Source organism: Sorex araneus, chromosome 1, assembly GCF_027595985.1.
Source record: "Sorex araneus isolate mSorAra2 chromosome 1, mSorAra2.pri, whole genome shotgun sequence".
Classification (NCBI taxonomy): domain Eukaryota; kingdom Metazoa; phylum Chordata; class Mammalia; order Eulipotyphla; family Soricidae; genus Sorex; species Sorex araneus.
Window position 1 is genome coordinate 10,878,320 of NC_073302.1, and position 13,137 is coordinate 10,891,456.

A 13,137-nucleotide genomic window follows, 5' to 3' on the forward strand; every position below is an offset into this window, starting at 1 on the left:
GATTCATCCCGGGGATACAAGGATGGTTTAACATTTGGAAATCAATCAACATAATCCATCATATCAACAAAAGTAAAGATAAAAACCATATGATTATATCTATTAATGCAGAGAAAGCATTTGACAAGATCCAATATCCGTTCATGATGAAAACCCTCACCAAATTGGGTTTTGGAGGAATTTTCCTCAAGATAGTAGAAGCCATCTACCATAAGCCTATGGCAAGCATTATCCTCAATGGGCAAAAACCAAGGGCCTTTCCTTTAAGATCAGGCACAAGACAAGGATGCCCACTCTTACCACTTATGTTCATTATAGTCCTGGAAGTCCTTATGATAGCTGTTAGACAAGAAAAATATATCAAAGGCATCCAGATAAGAAAGGAAGAAATCAAGCTCTCACTTTTTGCAGATGATATGATACTATATCTAGAAATGCCTAAATCCTCTACTAAGAAACTCTTAGAAACAATAGACTTGTACAGTAAGGTCGCAGGCTATAAAATCAATACCCAAAAATCCATGGCCTTCCTATTTGCAAACAATGAGACAGAGGAAAGGGACATGAAAAAGCAATCCCATTCACAATTGTGCCCCAGAAAATCAAGTACATTGGAATCAGCTTAACTAAGGAAGTAAAAGACCTCTACAAAGAAAACTACAAAACGCTACTCCATGAAATAAAAGAGGACGTGAGGAAATGGAAACATATCCCCTGCTCATGGTTAGGGAGAATCAACATTGTCAAAATGGCAATTCTCCCCAAAAGCGTTGTACAGATTCAACGCGATCCCTATAAGTATACCCATGACATTCTTCAAAGAAATGGATCAAGAAATCCTGAAAATCATATGGAATAACAAATGCCCACGGATTGCTAAAACAATTCTTGGGAAAATAGATGATGGGAGGCATCACCCTCCCCAACCTCAAACGTTACTATAAAGTGGTAATAATCAAAACACCATGGTACTGGAACAAAGGCAGAGCCTCAGACCAATGAAACAGGGTGGAATATCCCTACACACAACCCCAAATGTATGACCATCTAATCTTTGATAAAGGAGCAAGAAATGCGAAATGGAGAAAGGAAAGCCTTTTTTTACAAATGGTGCTGGCACAACTGGCCAACCACATGCAAAAGAATGGGCTTAGACCTTGACCTGACACCATGCACAAAAATCAGATCAAAGTGGATTAAAGACCTCAACATCAGACCACAATCCATAAGGTACATTGAAGACAAGGTTGGCAAATCCCTCCGCGATATTGAAGCTAACGGTTTCTTCAAAGATGACACACAACTGACCAACCAAGAGGAAACAGAGATAAACAAATGGGACTACATTAAATTAAGAAGCTTCTGCACCGCAAAAGATACAGTGACCAGAATACAAAGACTATCCACAGAATGGGAAAGGATATTTACACAATACCCATCAAATAAGGGGTTGATATCAATGGTATATAAAGCACTGGTTGAACTCTAAAAGAAGAAAACATCCAACCCCATCAGAAAATGGGGCGAAGAAATGAACAGAAATTTTACCAAGGAAGAAATACGAATGGCCAAAAGGCACATGAAAAAGTGCTCTACATCACTAATCATCAGAGACATGCAGATCAAAACAACCATGAGATACCACCTCATACCACAGAGACTAGAACACATCCAAAAGAACAAAAGCAACCGCTGTTGGAGAGGATGTGGGGAGAAAGGGACCCTTCTACACTGCTGGTGGGAATGCCGACTGGCTCATCCCTTCTGGAAAACAATATGGACGCTTCTCAGAAAATTAGAAATTGAGCTCCTATTTGACCCACCAATACCACTACTGGGAATATACCCCAGAGAAGCAAAAAAGTATAGTTGAAATGACAACTGCACTTATATGCTCATTGCAGCACTGTTTACAATAGCCAGAATCTGGAAAAAACCCGAGTGCCCAAGAACAGATGACTGGTTAAAGAAACCCTGGTACATCTATACAATGGAATACTATGCAGCCGTTAGAAAAATTGAAGCCATGAACTTTGCATATAAGTGGATCAACATGGAAAGTATCACTCTAAGTGAAATGAGTCAGAAAGAGAGAGACAGACATAGAAAAATTGCACTCACCTGTGGAATGTAAAATAACAGAATAGGAGACTAATATCCAAGAATAGTAGAAATAAGTACCAGTAGGTTGGCTCCATGGCTTGGAAGCTGGTCTCACATGCTGGGGGAAAAAGCAGCTCAGATAGAGAAGGGAACACCAAGTAAAATGTGGTTGGAGATCGTGCCCGGGAAGGGAGATGTGCGCTGAAAGTACACTAGAGACTGAACCCAATGGCCACTCAATTCCCTATTGCAAACCACAACACCTAATTGGAGAGAGAGAGAGATCAAAATGGAGTACCCTGCCACAGAGGCAGGGTGTGGTGGGGGGGAGATGGAATGGGAAGGGAAAGATACTGGGTTTATTGGTGATGGAGAACGGGCACTGGTGGAGGGATGATTTGTGAACATTGTATGAGGGAAAATCAAGTTCTAATATGTGTGAATCTGTATCTGTACCCGAATGATGATTCACTAATTCAAGAATAAAGTAAAATAAAATAAAATAAAATAAAATGGATGGAGGTATTTAGCTCCAGTTGATTCTGCCTGGAGGGAAGTTACTTTGCCTATTTGGGGAAAACTAGGAGTGTCTGGTATAGACCAACAACCAGCCCTGTCAGACATGTGCATTGGCTTCATCGATGTTTGGAAAATATCCCAGACATTCCTGTGTCCAGAAGGAACTTAGCATGTAGTTCCATTCCAGGGGCCCTTGATACCTGGAAAACTCTCTCAGGTGGCCTGAGCAGCTCTGCTCAACCACCTCCCCAAGGTTTAATTGGGCTGTGGCAAATACCTTCTTTTCTTTAATCAGGAGCTCAGGGACTTTGACTTAGTCTTCTATGAGGTTTATAAATTGTTTTTTTTTATTGACTTGTAGGTCAAGAACAGACACAGAAAGCTCAGGAGATTATGGGCTCACCGAAGTTTCCAGACCACTGTTTTGTTCCTCCTAAGTACTGCAGAAGCTGAAGACTCGCAGACTGGATGATAAAGCTCATGACATACCAAGAGAAAGATATCACAGTGAGCTTATAATAGTAGGACAGAAAGTTCTGTCTCTGTGTGCATAGAAGGATGTACATGCATCCTATGTGCATATGCTGTGTGATGAATTCTTGCTTGTGTGAAATTATAAAATGTGTGTTTCCTCAACAGGTGTTTGTATCTATGTGATATCTCTAATGATTCAGTATGAAAAACAGATATAGAGGGACTTGAAAGATAGGATAAGAGGTAAGATATATGTCTTGCAAATTCCTGGTTTGATCAGCACATTGCCAAATAATTCCCAGCCACCACCAGGAGGGACTCCCAATCACAGAGCCAGTAATAAGCTCTTAGTACCATTGAGTGTGGCTCAAAAACAACGTTTTCTTTGTTTTTATTGAACCATCATGAGATAGAGCGCCGGTGTCCTTATTTTATTCTGCCACCCACACTCCCAGAGTGCATTTACAGCAGACACCTTTCTTCTCTCTTTCTCTCTTTCTCTCACTGTCCTTCTTTCCATTTAGGTATTATAGTTTGAAATACAGATACCAAATAATTTGCACATATATACCACTTTTCAGCAATCAGTTATTTCCACAGTGATCATTTCCAACTATCATTGTCCTAGTGATCGCATCTCTATCCTAACTGCCCTCTCCCTCCAATGTGACAAGTGGACAACTAGGGACCAGACTTCCTGACCCATGTTCCTACTGCAAATGAGTCCAAATGCAGGGCAGACACAAAATCATTTTGGGATATAAAAAACTTATATGGGGCTGAAGAGACAGCACAGTGGGTAGGGCATTTGCCTTGCATGCTGCCAACCAGGGTTCGATTCCCAGAATCTCATATGGTCCGCTGAGCACTGCCGTGAGTTAATTTCTGAATACAGAGCCAGGAATAACCCCTGTGCATCGCCGATGTGACCCAAAAAGGCAAATAAAAACACAGTATTAATACTCAAGATTAATTAATTAATTAACTTGAGATTAATACTCAAGAACAAGTTTTATAAAAACAGAGAGAGACTGGAAAAAAAGGCAAGATCTAAAAAGTTATAACTAAATCTGCATGTTACTGAAAGATTCTTTTCTCTATGACAAGTGAACACAGCATCAGGGGAGTCCCAGGAAGCAATGTAGAGCCCTCTGAGTGTGACTGGGACCCTCATACCAAATATCTAGCCTGCCTTTGTTTGATCTCTTCTGTATTCTCAACTTGTAAACAGGTATCAAAACTAAGTCATGAGACTTTTGAATCTGAAGAGACATAGATATGGTCACTAGCAAGAAGGAGAAATGTCCTGAGTCTCCCCATGGTCAGCATGGGGGAGTTTTGAAATCCTAACTCACTGATGTGGTGATGTGTAATATTTGCATTTTTTATGTCTCTTATGTTATCTCTGCAAACCATCCGAGCTTTCTGCTTTTATTAGTTATTCTTGATGTTTGATAAATACAGTATTTCTCTGATGGTATTTGTGAGTAAATGGGACCCATCTTTATGCCCACAGACACTTAGGCATCCGTTAATGACGGCCACATTACTGCACTGAGTATACAGGATCGGGTGCATTTCTTCATTTAGGTAAGCATGCAGACTTATTCCTTTGATTCCAGTCTCTCAATGGGTCAGAAATGGTCTAATCCACATTCTGGACATGCTATGTTTATCTCTTATGTTCAGTTTCCACTGGTAGAAAAAGGGTGACTTAGTCTCAATCACAAGGCTAAATTTAAATTGCTAAATTTAAAAGTATTCACAAATCATTCAGCCCTGTGCTTGGCAAATAATAACTGTTCAGTCTAGAAGAGGAATTATGATAATCTTTCCTCAAACTAAATGTTTTTTTCATAAACCTTCAAGGTTCATAAATTTCCAAATTCTAGAACACTTATAGAAGGTTTATGAAATAAGCCTGTCTAAACAGGTATCTCACTCTTTGTGAACATGGTCTATTCCTCTTTTCTGGATGAAGGACTACAAATATCAAAAGTTAAATCCTGATCCTCTGAATAACACATTTGGGAGCATATCCTGAGGCTGCAAAAAGCACAGTAGAAATGAAGTCTGTACCTATATGTTAATTGCAGCACTATTCACAATAGACAAAATTTGGAAACAACTCAAGTGCCCGAGAACAGAAGACTAGTTAAAGAAACTTTGGTATTTTTACACAATGGAATACTGTGCAGCTATTAAAAGAGATGAAGTCATGAAATTTACTTATAAATGGATAGACATGAAGAGTATCATGCTATGTGAAATGAGTCAGAAAGAGAGGGACAGATATAGAAGGACTGCACTCATTTGTGGAGTATAAAATAACATAACAAGACACCAACACCCAAGAACAGTACAGTGGGAAGATTGCTCCATAGTTGGAAGCCTGTCTCCAGAGTGGGCAGGGAGAGGACAGCTGGAATGGAGAAGAGATCACTAAGAAAATGATGGTTGAAGGATAGGGCGAATGGGAGATATGTGCTGGAAGTAGATAAAGGACTTAACATGATAACCTCTCAGTATCTGCATTGCAAATAATGATGCCCAAAAGGAGAGAGAGAGAGTATGGGGAATATTTTCTGCCATGGAGGCAATGGGAGGGTGGTAATTGGGGTTATACTGGAGATATTTGTGGTGGTGAATGTGCACTGGTGGAGGGATAGGTGTTTGATCATTGTGTGATTATATCTCAGACATGAGAGCTTGTAACAACACCTCACGATGAATCAATTAATTTTTTGAAAAAGTTAAATCCTAAGAAAATCAAGCTCTCCATTTTCGATAGTTAATTATTTTATTGTGGTCTCTCCTCACATGATCAGTCACAATCCACCCTAGGGAACACCAAGAGATACAACCAGTGATCCTGAGCAGTTCAGTCTCTAAGAAATACTTGCCATCCTGCTATTTATCTTGAATACAAAGGAAAGCAAAGATTCCCTCCTTCCACTATGTTAGAATGATGTCACTTAGCCTGTCAGGATATGCTTATAATGAGGAGTAGGAGAGTTTGTGTTCTGCAATTAAGAGACAGATTCTGGTTAGATACATGTTGTCATTCCTTTCACCGCTATCTGTAGCAGCAATGCAACTTTGCACACTTAGATATTATAATTTTGCACACTTCTTTAACACTGAGACTTTGCATTGCTTATTTATTCTTGTGTATAACACTTTGTATAGGGCTTTGTACAGAGCATGAATTAAGCTTTTGTTCAAAGTATTTTTCTAGATTAAGAAAAATATCTTACTATTAAAGATATTAACTGTCTCGGCAGTTGAAGACCTCTGGAACCCAGCCACAGCCATGCTCAAGGCCACTCTCCACACGTTCAGAGGAGCCAAACGCATGAAGCAACCAGCAGAGTAACCCAGATGTGCAGGACCCGGAGCAGAGATCTCCAAGGGTGCTCGGATCCGGGACTGTGTCTCTTCCACCCAGATTCTCCATTTTCCAGTAGCTAGGTAGTCACACCAGGAAACTGTCCCCAGTGCTGTGTAACTCCATCAATGGCCATAGTCCAGAGACTATGAAACCAAGCTCCTGGAAGAGAGCAACACAGTCCTTTTCCCCGAGCCTGGCTGTCTTTTCTGTCACCCTTTGCAAGGGACAGGTTACATTTCCTTCCCCGCTCCAAGCAGAACCTCTGCAGTTGAAGATCTCCAGAACCCAGCCACAGCCATGCTCAAGGCCACTCTCCACACACTCAGACGAGTCTCATGCATGAAGAAACCAGCATAAGAACCCAGGTGTGCAGGAACCAGGGCTGAGATCTCCAAGGCTCCTTGGACCAGGACTGTGCCTCTTCCACCCAGATTCCCCATTTTCCAGTAGCTAGGCAGTCACACCAAGAAAATGCCTGCCAGAACCATATAATCCCATCAACGGCCAACATACACAGACTATAAAACCAAGCTCTCAGAAGTGTATTTATACTCATATTCTTATTATGGAATATTCATATCCCAAATACAGTAACAAATATATGCATACCTCTCAAAGAGCCCGCAAGCTACCAAGAGTATCCCGCCTGCATGGATAGAGCCTGGCAAGCTACCAGTGGTGTAGTCGATATGCTAAAAACAGGAACAATAGGTGTCATTCCCCAGACCCTGAGAGAGCCTCCAATCATTGGGAAATACGAGTAAGGAGAGACTGCTAAAATCTCAGGGCTGAGAGGAATAGAGACATTACTGGTGCCAGCTCGAGTAAATAGATGAACAATGGGATGACAGTGATACAATGAAGAAAAGTACCTTATAAATTGTGAAAAAGTTATGTATTTTTAGAACCTGAATGATACGTAGTGATTCATGAATACATACATGTAAGTTGTGACCAAAGGCTAGTTAAAAAATAACAACACTCTCATATAAAAATTTTGTTGCTATAATATGACTATTCAGGTTCTGAATTTTTCCTTCTTTTTGACTGCCAGAAAAAAGAAGAGCATCATGAAGAGACATAATGAGACTACAGTGTCTGAATTCCTCCTCCAGGGTCTCCCTATCTCACCAGATCAACAGGGCTGGTTCTTGATGCTCTTTCTGGTCATATACCTGACCACCGTACTGGGGAACCTGCTCATCGTCCTGCTCATCAGGATAGACTCTCGCCTCCACACACCCATGTACTTCTTCCTCAGTGTCTTGGCCTTCAACGATGTGTTTTTATCATCAGTCACGGTTCCCAAAATGTTGGTGGACATGCAGAGTAATCACAAGTCCATCTCCTATTCAGGGTGCATTTCTCAGTTATACTTTTTAGCATTATTTGCTTGTACTGATAATTTCCTTCTTGCAGCGATGGCCTATGACAGATATGTAGCCATCTGTCAGCCACTCCACTACACCATGATCATGAGGCAAGAACGGTGTATCTTGTTAGTAGCATGGTCCTGGATCTTCAGTTTCTCACACACACTGATGCACACCCTGCTCTCGACCCAAGTATCTTTCTGTGGCGATATTACCATCCACCATTTCTTCTGTGAACAAACTGCATTGCTGGAGATTAGCTGCTCAGACACTTCATTCAATAACCTGGTCTTATTCATTGAGGGAGGAATGATTGTAGGTATTCCATTTACTTTGATCATGGTATCATATATCTGCATATGGACCACTGTCCTAAAAAATCCTTCTGCTAAGAAATTCTTCAAAGTCCTTTCTACCTGTGGTTCCCATCTCCTCGTTGTAACTTTATTCTATGGAACCATTGCAGAAGTGTACTTTTTCTCCTCACCAGCCATGTCCAGTGCTAAAGAAATAGCTGCTTCTGTGATGTATATGATAGTCACCCCCATGCTGAACCCTTTCATCTACAGTCTGAGAAACAGAGATATAAAACAAGCACTAAAGCTGTTTGCTAATAAGGTGACGGTCTGCAAGTCAAATAACTTAGGATGAATGAGATAACAAATATATATACATATATATACAAATAAATAAGAAAGCTATTATATGAGAATTGATGTTCTGAGAGCTCAGATAATAAACCTGTTTACACACACATCTCAGAGAGGTCGCTATTCTTATGTCCCACCCTGCTGACATAAAACAGGATCTATTAATCATACTGACCAGTAAAAAGAATGTTAAAGGAAAAGTACGTTACAAAAATCATGTTTTTAATTTTTTTTTACTTTGACATTCTCATTATAAATTTTTAATGTTTACTTTTCATTTCTTCTTAAGTATGGATTTATACCCTTCCTCAGAATCTCTACATAGCTGTCGGATGACTTTTGTATCAGTTCATCCCCACCACAAAATAACTGGGATTTCCCAGCTCTTCTGAACTGGAAATGGCTACTAAAATAACTGTACAGTTTTAAATGAATTTATTTTTTATTAAATCAGTATCATGATGCGATTTTGAAAACTTTCGTTCTCTATAGTATTCCAGATACTTTTTCAAAATTAATTATGAAGGGGTGTAGGAAATGTTTCTTGTCTTGATCCAGGTGATGATATAATGCATGCATTACTTGTCTAGATATTGAACATGATATGCTTTTAGGTTTGTGCACTTTTTTTATGCTCTGACACAACAGTATAAAGAATTAGGAAGGAATTAAAATAACCCATAACTTTCTGATTGAAAGGTTATTATGAAATATCTACATATATATGTAAAGTACATAGATAATGAAAGTTTTGTATATTATAATAGACATATTGTAACTTTGTATGTAAGATATAATAATACTATACACAAAATGTAGACACATAAATGAGTATATTCATGCATAACCATGTAAAGATATAAATTATGGTCTTTATATCATTTATATATAGATTAAAAAATGAGTCCCATTGTCGTGGTGACCCAATGTTTCCATTTATCCACTTTATTATTTTTCTCTCCTTTCTAATAATTTCCAGTTTCGCTTTCATTTTAAGTCATTTAAACAAAAGTTCTGTCTCTTGCATCACTATCAAATATTAACAGGGATACCCTCTCCAAATCCCTCACTCCAAAGAATGCAAGTTAGCACAAATGTGAGTGAAAATTTAGACTCTGGTCATAATTTAGTGATAATTTAGTAAGGCCAGTCGAGCTGTACAGAAACTAACTTACCTGCAAGAATGAATGAAGACAAATTTTTGTGGGACATATAAGGGTCAAAACTGTAATGACACCATATGCACTAGTAACTAATATAAAGATACAATAGAGTCTAGAGTGAAAACAGATCATTGAAAAATTACATATTTATGACACTTTAACAACACCTATATAGCTAAAGGAGCTCCTAAGATCACAACAATCACCAAACACTGCAATTTTGAAACTATTTCTCATTGTCCAGAGCATCGTTACAGTGAGTGGGGAGCTTGCTTTGCATGCATCTGACCTGGGTTTGATTCCCAGCCAGACTACAATATCCCAAGCACTACCTGGAATTACCCAAAGCACAGAGTCAGGAGTAAGTGTTTACCATAGTCGGGTCTGCCAAAACCAAAGAGATCGAGGGAGAGAGTGAGAGAGAGAAAGGCAAGCTATAGGCTCTTTACAATAAACAAAAAACAGTTCTATAAACAATTATAACTCAGTGAAAGGTGAAAGGTGAAAAGTAAAAGATCTAAAAGTGAATAATTGTGTGGGGCTGGAGTGATAGCACAGCGGGTAGGGCGTTTGCCTTGCACGCGGCCGACCCGGGTTCGATTCCCAGCATCCCATATGGTCCCCTGAGCACCGCCAGGGGTAATTCCTGAGTGCAGAGCCAGGAGTGACCCTTGTGCATCGCCAGGTGTGACCCAAAAAGCAAAAAAAAAAAAAGAAGTGAATAATTGTGTGTGTTTCCAAAGGTAGATAGGGCTGGCGGGGCTCTATCTCTCCCGCCACCAGGGTTGGGTAGTCTCATGCCTCTTCGCCCACCCTGGGGAGGCTGATGGAGATGGGGAGGCGAAGGAAAGAATGATTGCCAGGCTGGTCGGTATCAGTTGCAGTTTACTCCAATGTCCTTTCCAGTTCTGCTTCTCTCTTTCTCTCGCCCTCACTCTCACTTCTTTTGCCTTGTGTTCTGCTTCGGTGTCTCCTGCTTGCTTCTGTGTCTTCTCCATTCTTCTCTCGTGTCCTCTCGTGTGTCTCCTTCTCTGTCTCTTCTGTCTTCTTCTTCTGTCTCCCGTCAGTGCCCTCACAGTCTTAGTTTATGTAGCAAATTACATAGGGTAGTGACACAAAGGTAGGTTGAACATTAATAAATCAGCAAAGAAGGGTAAGAACATTTCTCGAGGAGATTAACAAAAACTCATCTAAGGAAATCTCATCTAAGGAGATCCGTTCAAGGGTGGGGGTCCAAACAAGGGTGTGTCAGGATGTGAGCTAGTAATCTGCTTAAATAGTTATTAAATTTACTTCTATATTTCTAGCAATGTCTTTCTGTATGAGGACAGTAAGAGATTTATCAGAGTTATGTTTGGTTCTTCCAGAGCACATCTTACAATACATTCCAGACAACAGTCATCAGGCCAGGTTAATCTTCCTAGCCACAGCAGGATCCTAATCTCATAGTTACCTTTGGATCATGACAGCATTGGCCATGATCATGCCCTCTACTTGTAGTTGAGTATTGTGGCACTTTGGCCTGGCCCATTTTGATGCCAGGGTAGCTCACAGCTTGCCCTGGGTCCATTCTGTCCCTCGTCGGGACCCTGATTTTGGGGTGCTAGGAACAAAGAGCAACTGAGTTGAGAAATCAGATGCCCAAGAGTAAATATTATTGGAGTCAATCAACTCCCAGGTTACAAAACATAATATTAACTGTCTTCCTGTGTCCATACAGAAAGGACATTGCTCTAAGGTAAACTATGCAAAAGACACTAACTTACAATACAAATTCAAAGTCCTTAGAAGGATCTGATCTTACAAGATAACAGGATCTGATTAGGGAAAAAGTGATTGTCTGGTTGGGAAGGAGGGTTCAGAGAAGATTTTTACATATAAAGAAAGAAATGAGAGTGTCTCCAGAGCACTTAAATCAAAACTCCTTGTGGATAGGGAGGAAAGACAAACCAATGTTATCCTACAAATGATAATGAAAGAAAAGCCAAAGAAGCTATTACTTGTCATCCCGTTGTTTATCCATTTGCTCAACCGGGTGCCAGTAACATCTCCATTATATTCATCTTGTCACATGGTAGTGTAGGCCAATGAGGTCTGCTCAATCCAAGAATACAAAGAGGGCCTATTCTGCTGTTCCCCCACCTGGAGGCCTGACCCTGCTCCCGGTGCAGCCCCAGTGCCTGGCCTCGCGGCACTAGCTAGTGTTCACCAGCGATGAATTTCCAAAACGTGAGGCCAGAGGACCTGATGAACATGCAGCACTGTACCCTGCTGCGTCTGCCTGAGAACTACCAGATGAATTACTACTTCTACCACGGCCTCCCCTGACCCCACCTCTCCTACACCACTGACGAGGAGAAGGGCAAGATAGTGGGAAGAGGACCCGGAAGACGTACCCCATGAACACCTCACCTCCCTAACTGTGACGTGTTCCCACTGGCGCTATGTCCTGGCCCTGAAGCTGATGGACCAGGACTCGTGGGCCATGAGAGAGAACGCCAATGCCAAACACGTATCTCTGCATGTCAGGAAGAGCAACCGGACCGCCCTGCACCTCTATTCCAACACCCTCAACTTTCAGATGGGCGAGGTGGAGCCTAAGTACCACATCGATGGGGAAGATGCGTTCACCATGAAACAGGACCTCACTCACATGGCCAATGAGCTGAGGCAGCATGTGGAGCTGAAGGAGAAGGGCAGGCATGTGATGCTGAGCTCCATTGAAAACAAGGTGGAAGGCAAGCCCGTCTTGCTTCGGGCACTGGAGAGGCCTCTCCTGAGGAAAAGGGCCTGACTGCAGTGGAGACCGGGGGTAATAGCAAAGACCTCAGTGAGGTCAGCGGGACCACAGAAAGCATGGATGTCAAGGATAGCTCAGATGCCTCTGACTTGGCCTCCTAGAGCCGCCTCACCCCACCTGGAACCCACCTCACCCCTCTCCGACCTCGCCCCTCATGCTGGTCCCCTCTGCCTCGCCCCTTTCAGAGCTTTCACAATAAACGCTATTCAGTATTGGGAGTTTGTGGATAGTGAGCACTTAGGGGCCCTCTCAGGCCTAGAGGAGGGAGAAGCAGGTCAGCAGTGGACGTGGCTGTCACTCACTGGGCTTTGTGCTGACAGACACCCTCTCTGGGTAATGGTCCTAGCCAGCAGGCTTGCCCAATTCTCACCCACCACAGTGTCTTTACAGGGACTTCTTTTTTTTCTTTTTGGGCCATCTGCGGCAGTGCACAGGACCTACCTGTGGCAGGGCTCAGGAGTCATGTGGGGTATCAGGATTGAATCTCTGCCTGATCTGCTGTATCACCCGTGAGCAGGTAGGTGCTTCTTAAGAATAAGCGTCCATTTGAAAATAACAAACAGGCTTTATTTGTTGCACAGGTTTGGCTTTACAGATAGCAGAGCCCAGGGAGTCCTGCAGTTCCCCTATTAGTAAATAAAAGAGCCCTTTAAAAACCTTTTAA

General features: G+C 41.5%; 1 pseudogene; it reads left to right on the plus strand.

Moving 5' to 3' along the window:
- Positions 1–11,887: 11,887 nt before the first annotated feature.
- LOC101551499 (N-alpha-acetyltransferase 10-like) lies at positions 11,888–12,574 on the plus strand (annotated as a pseudogene).
- Positions 12,575–13,137: the final 563 nt, after the last annotated feature.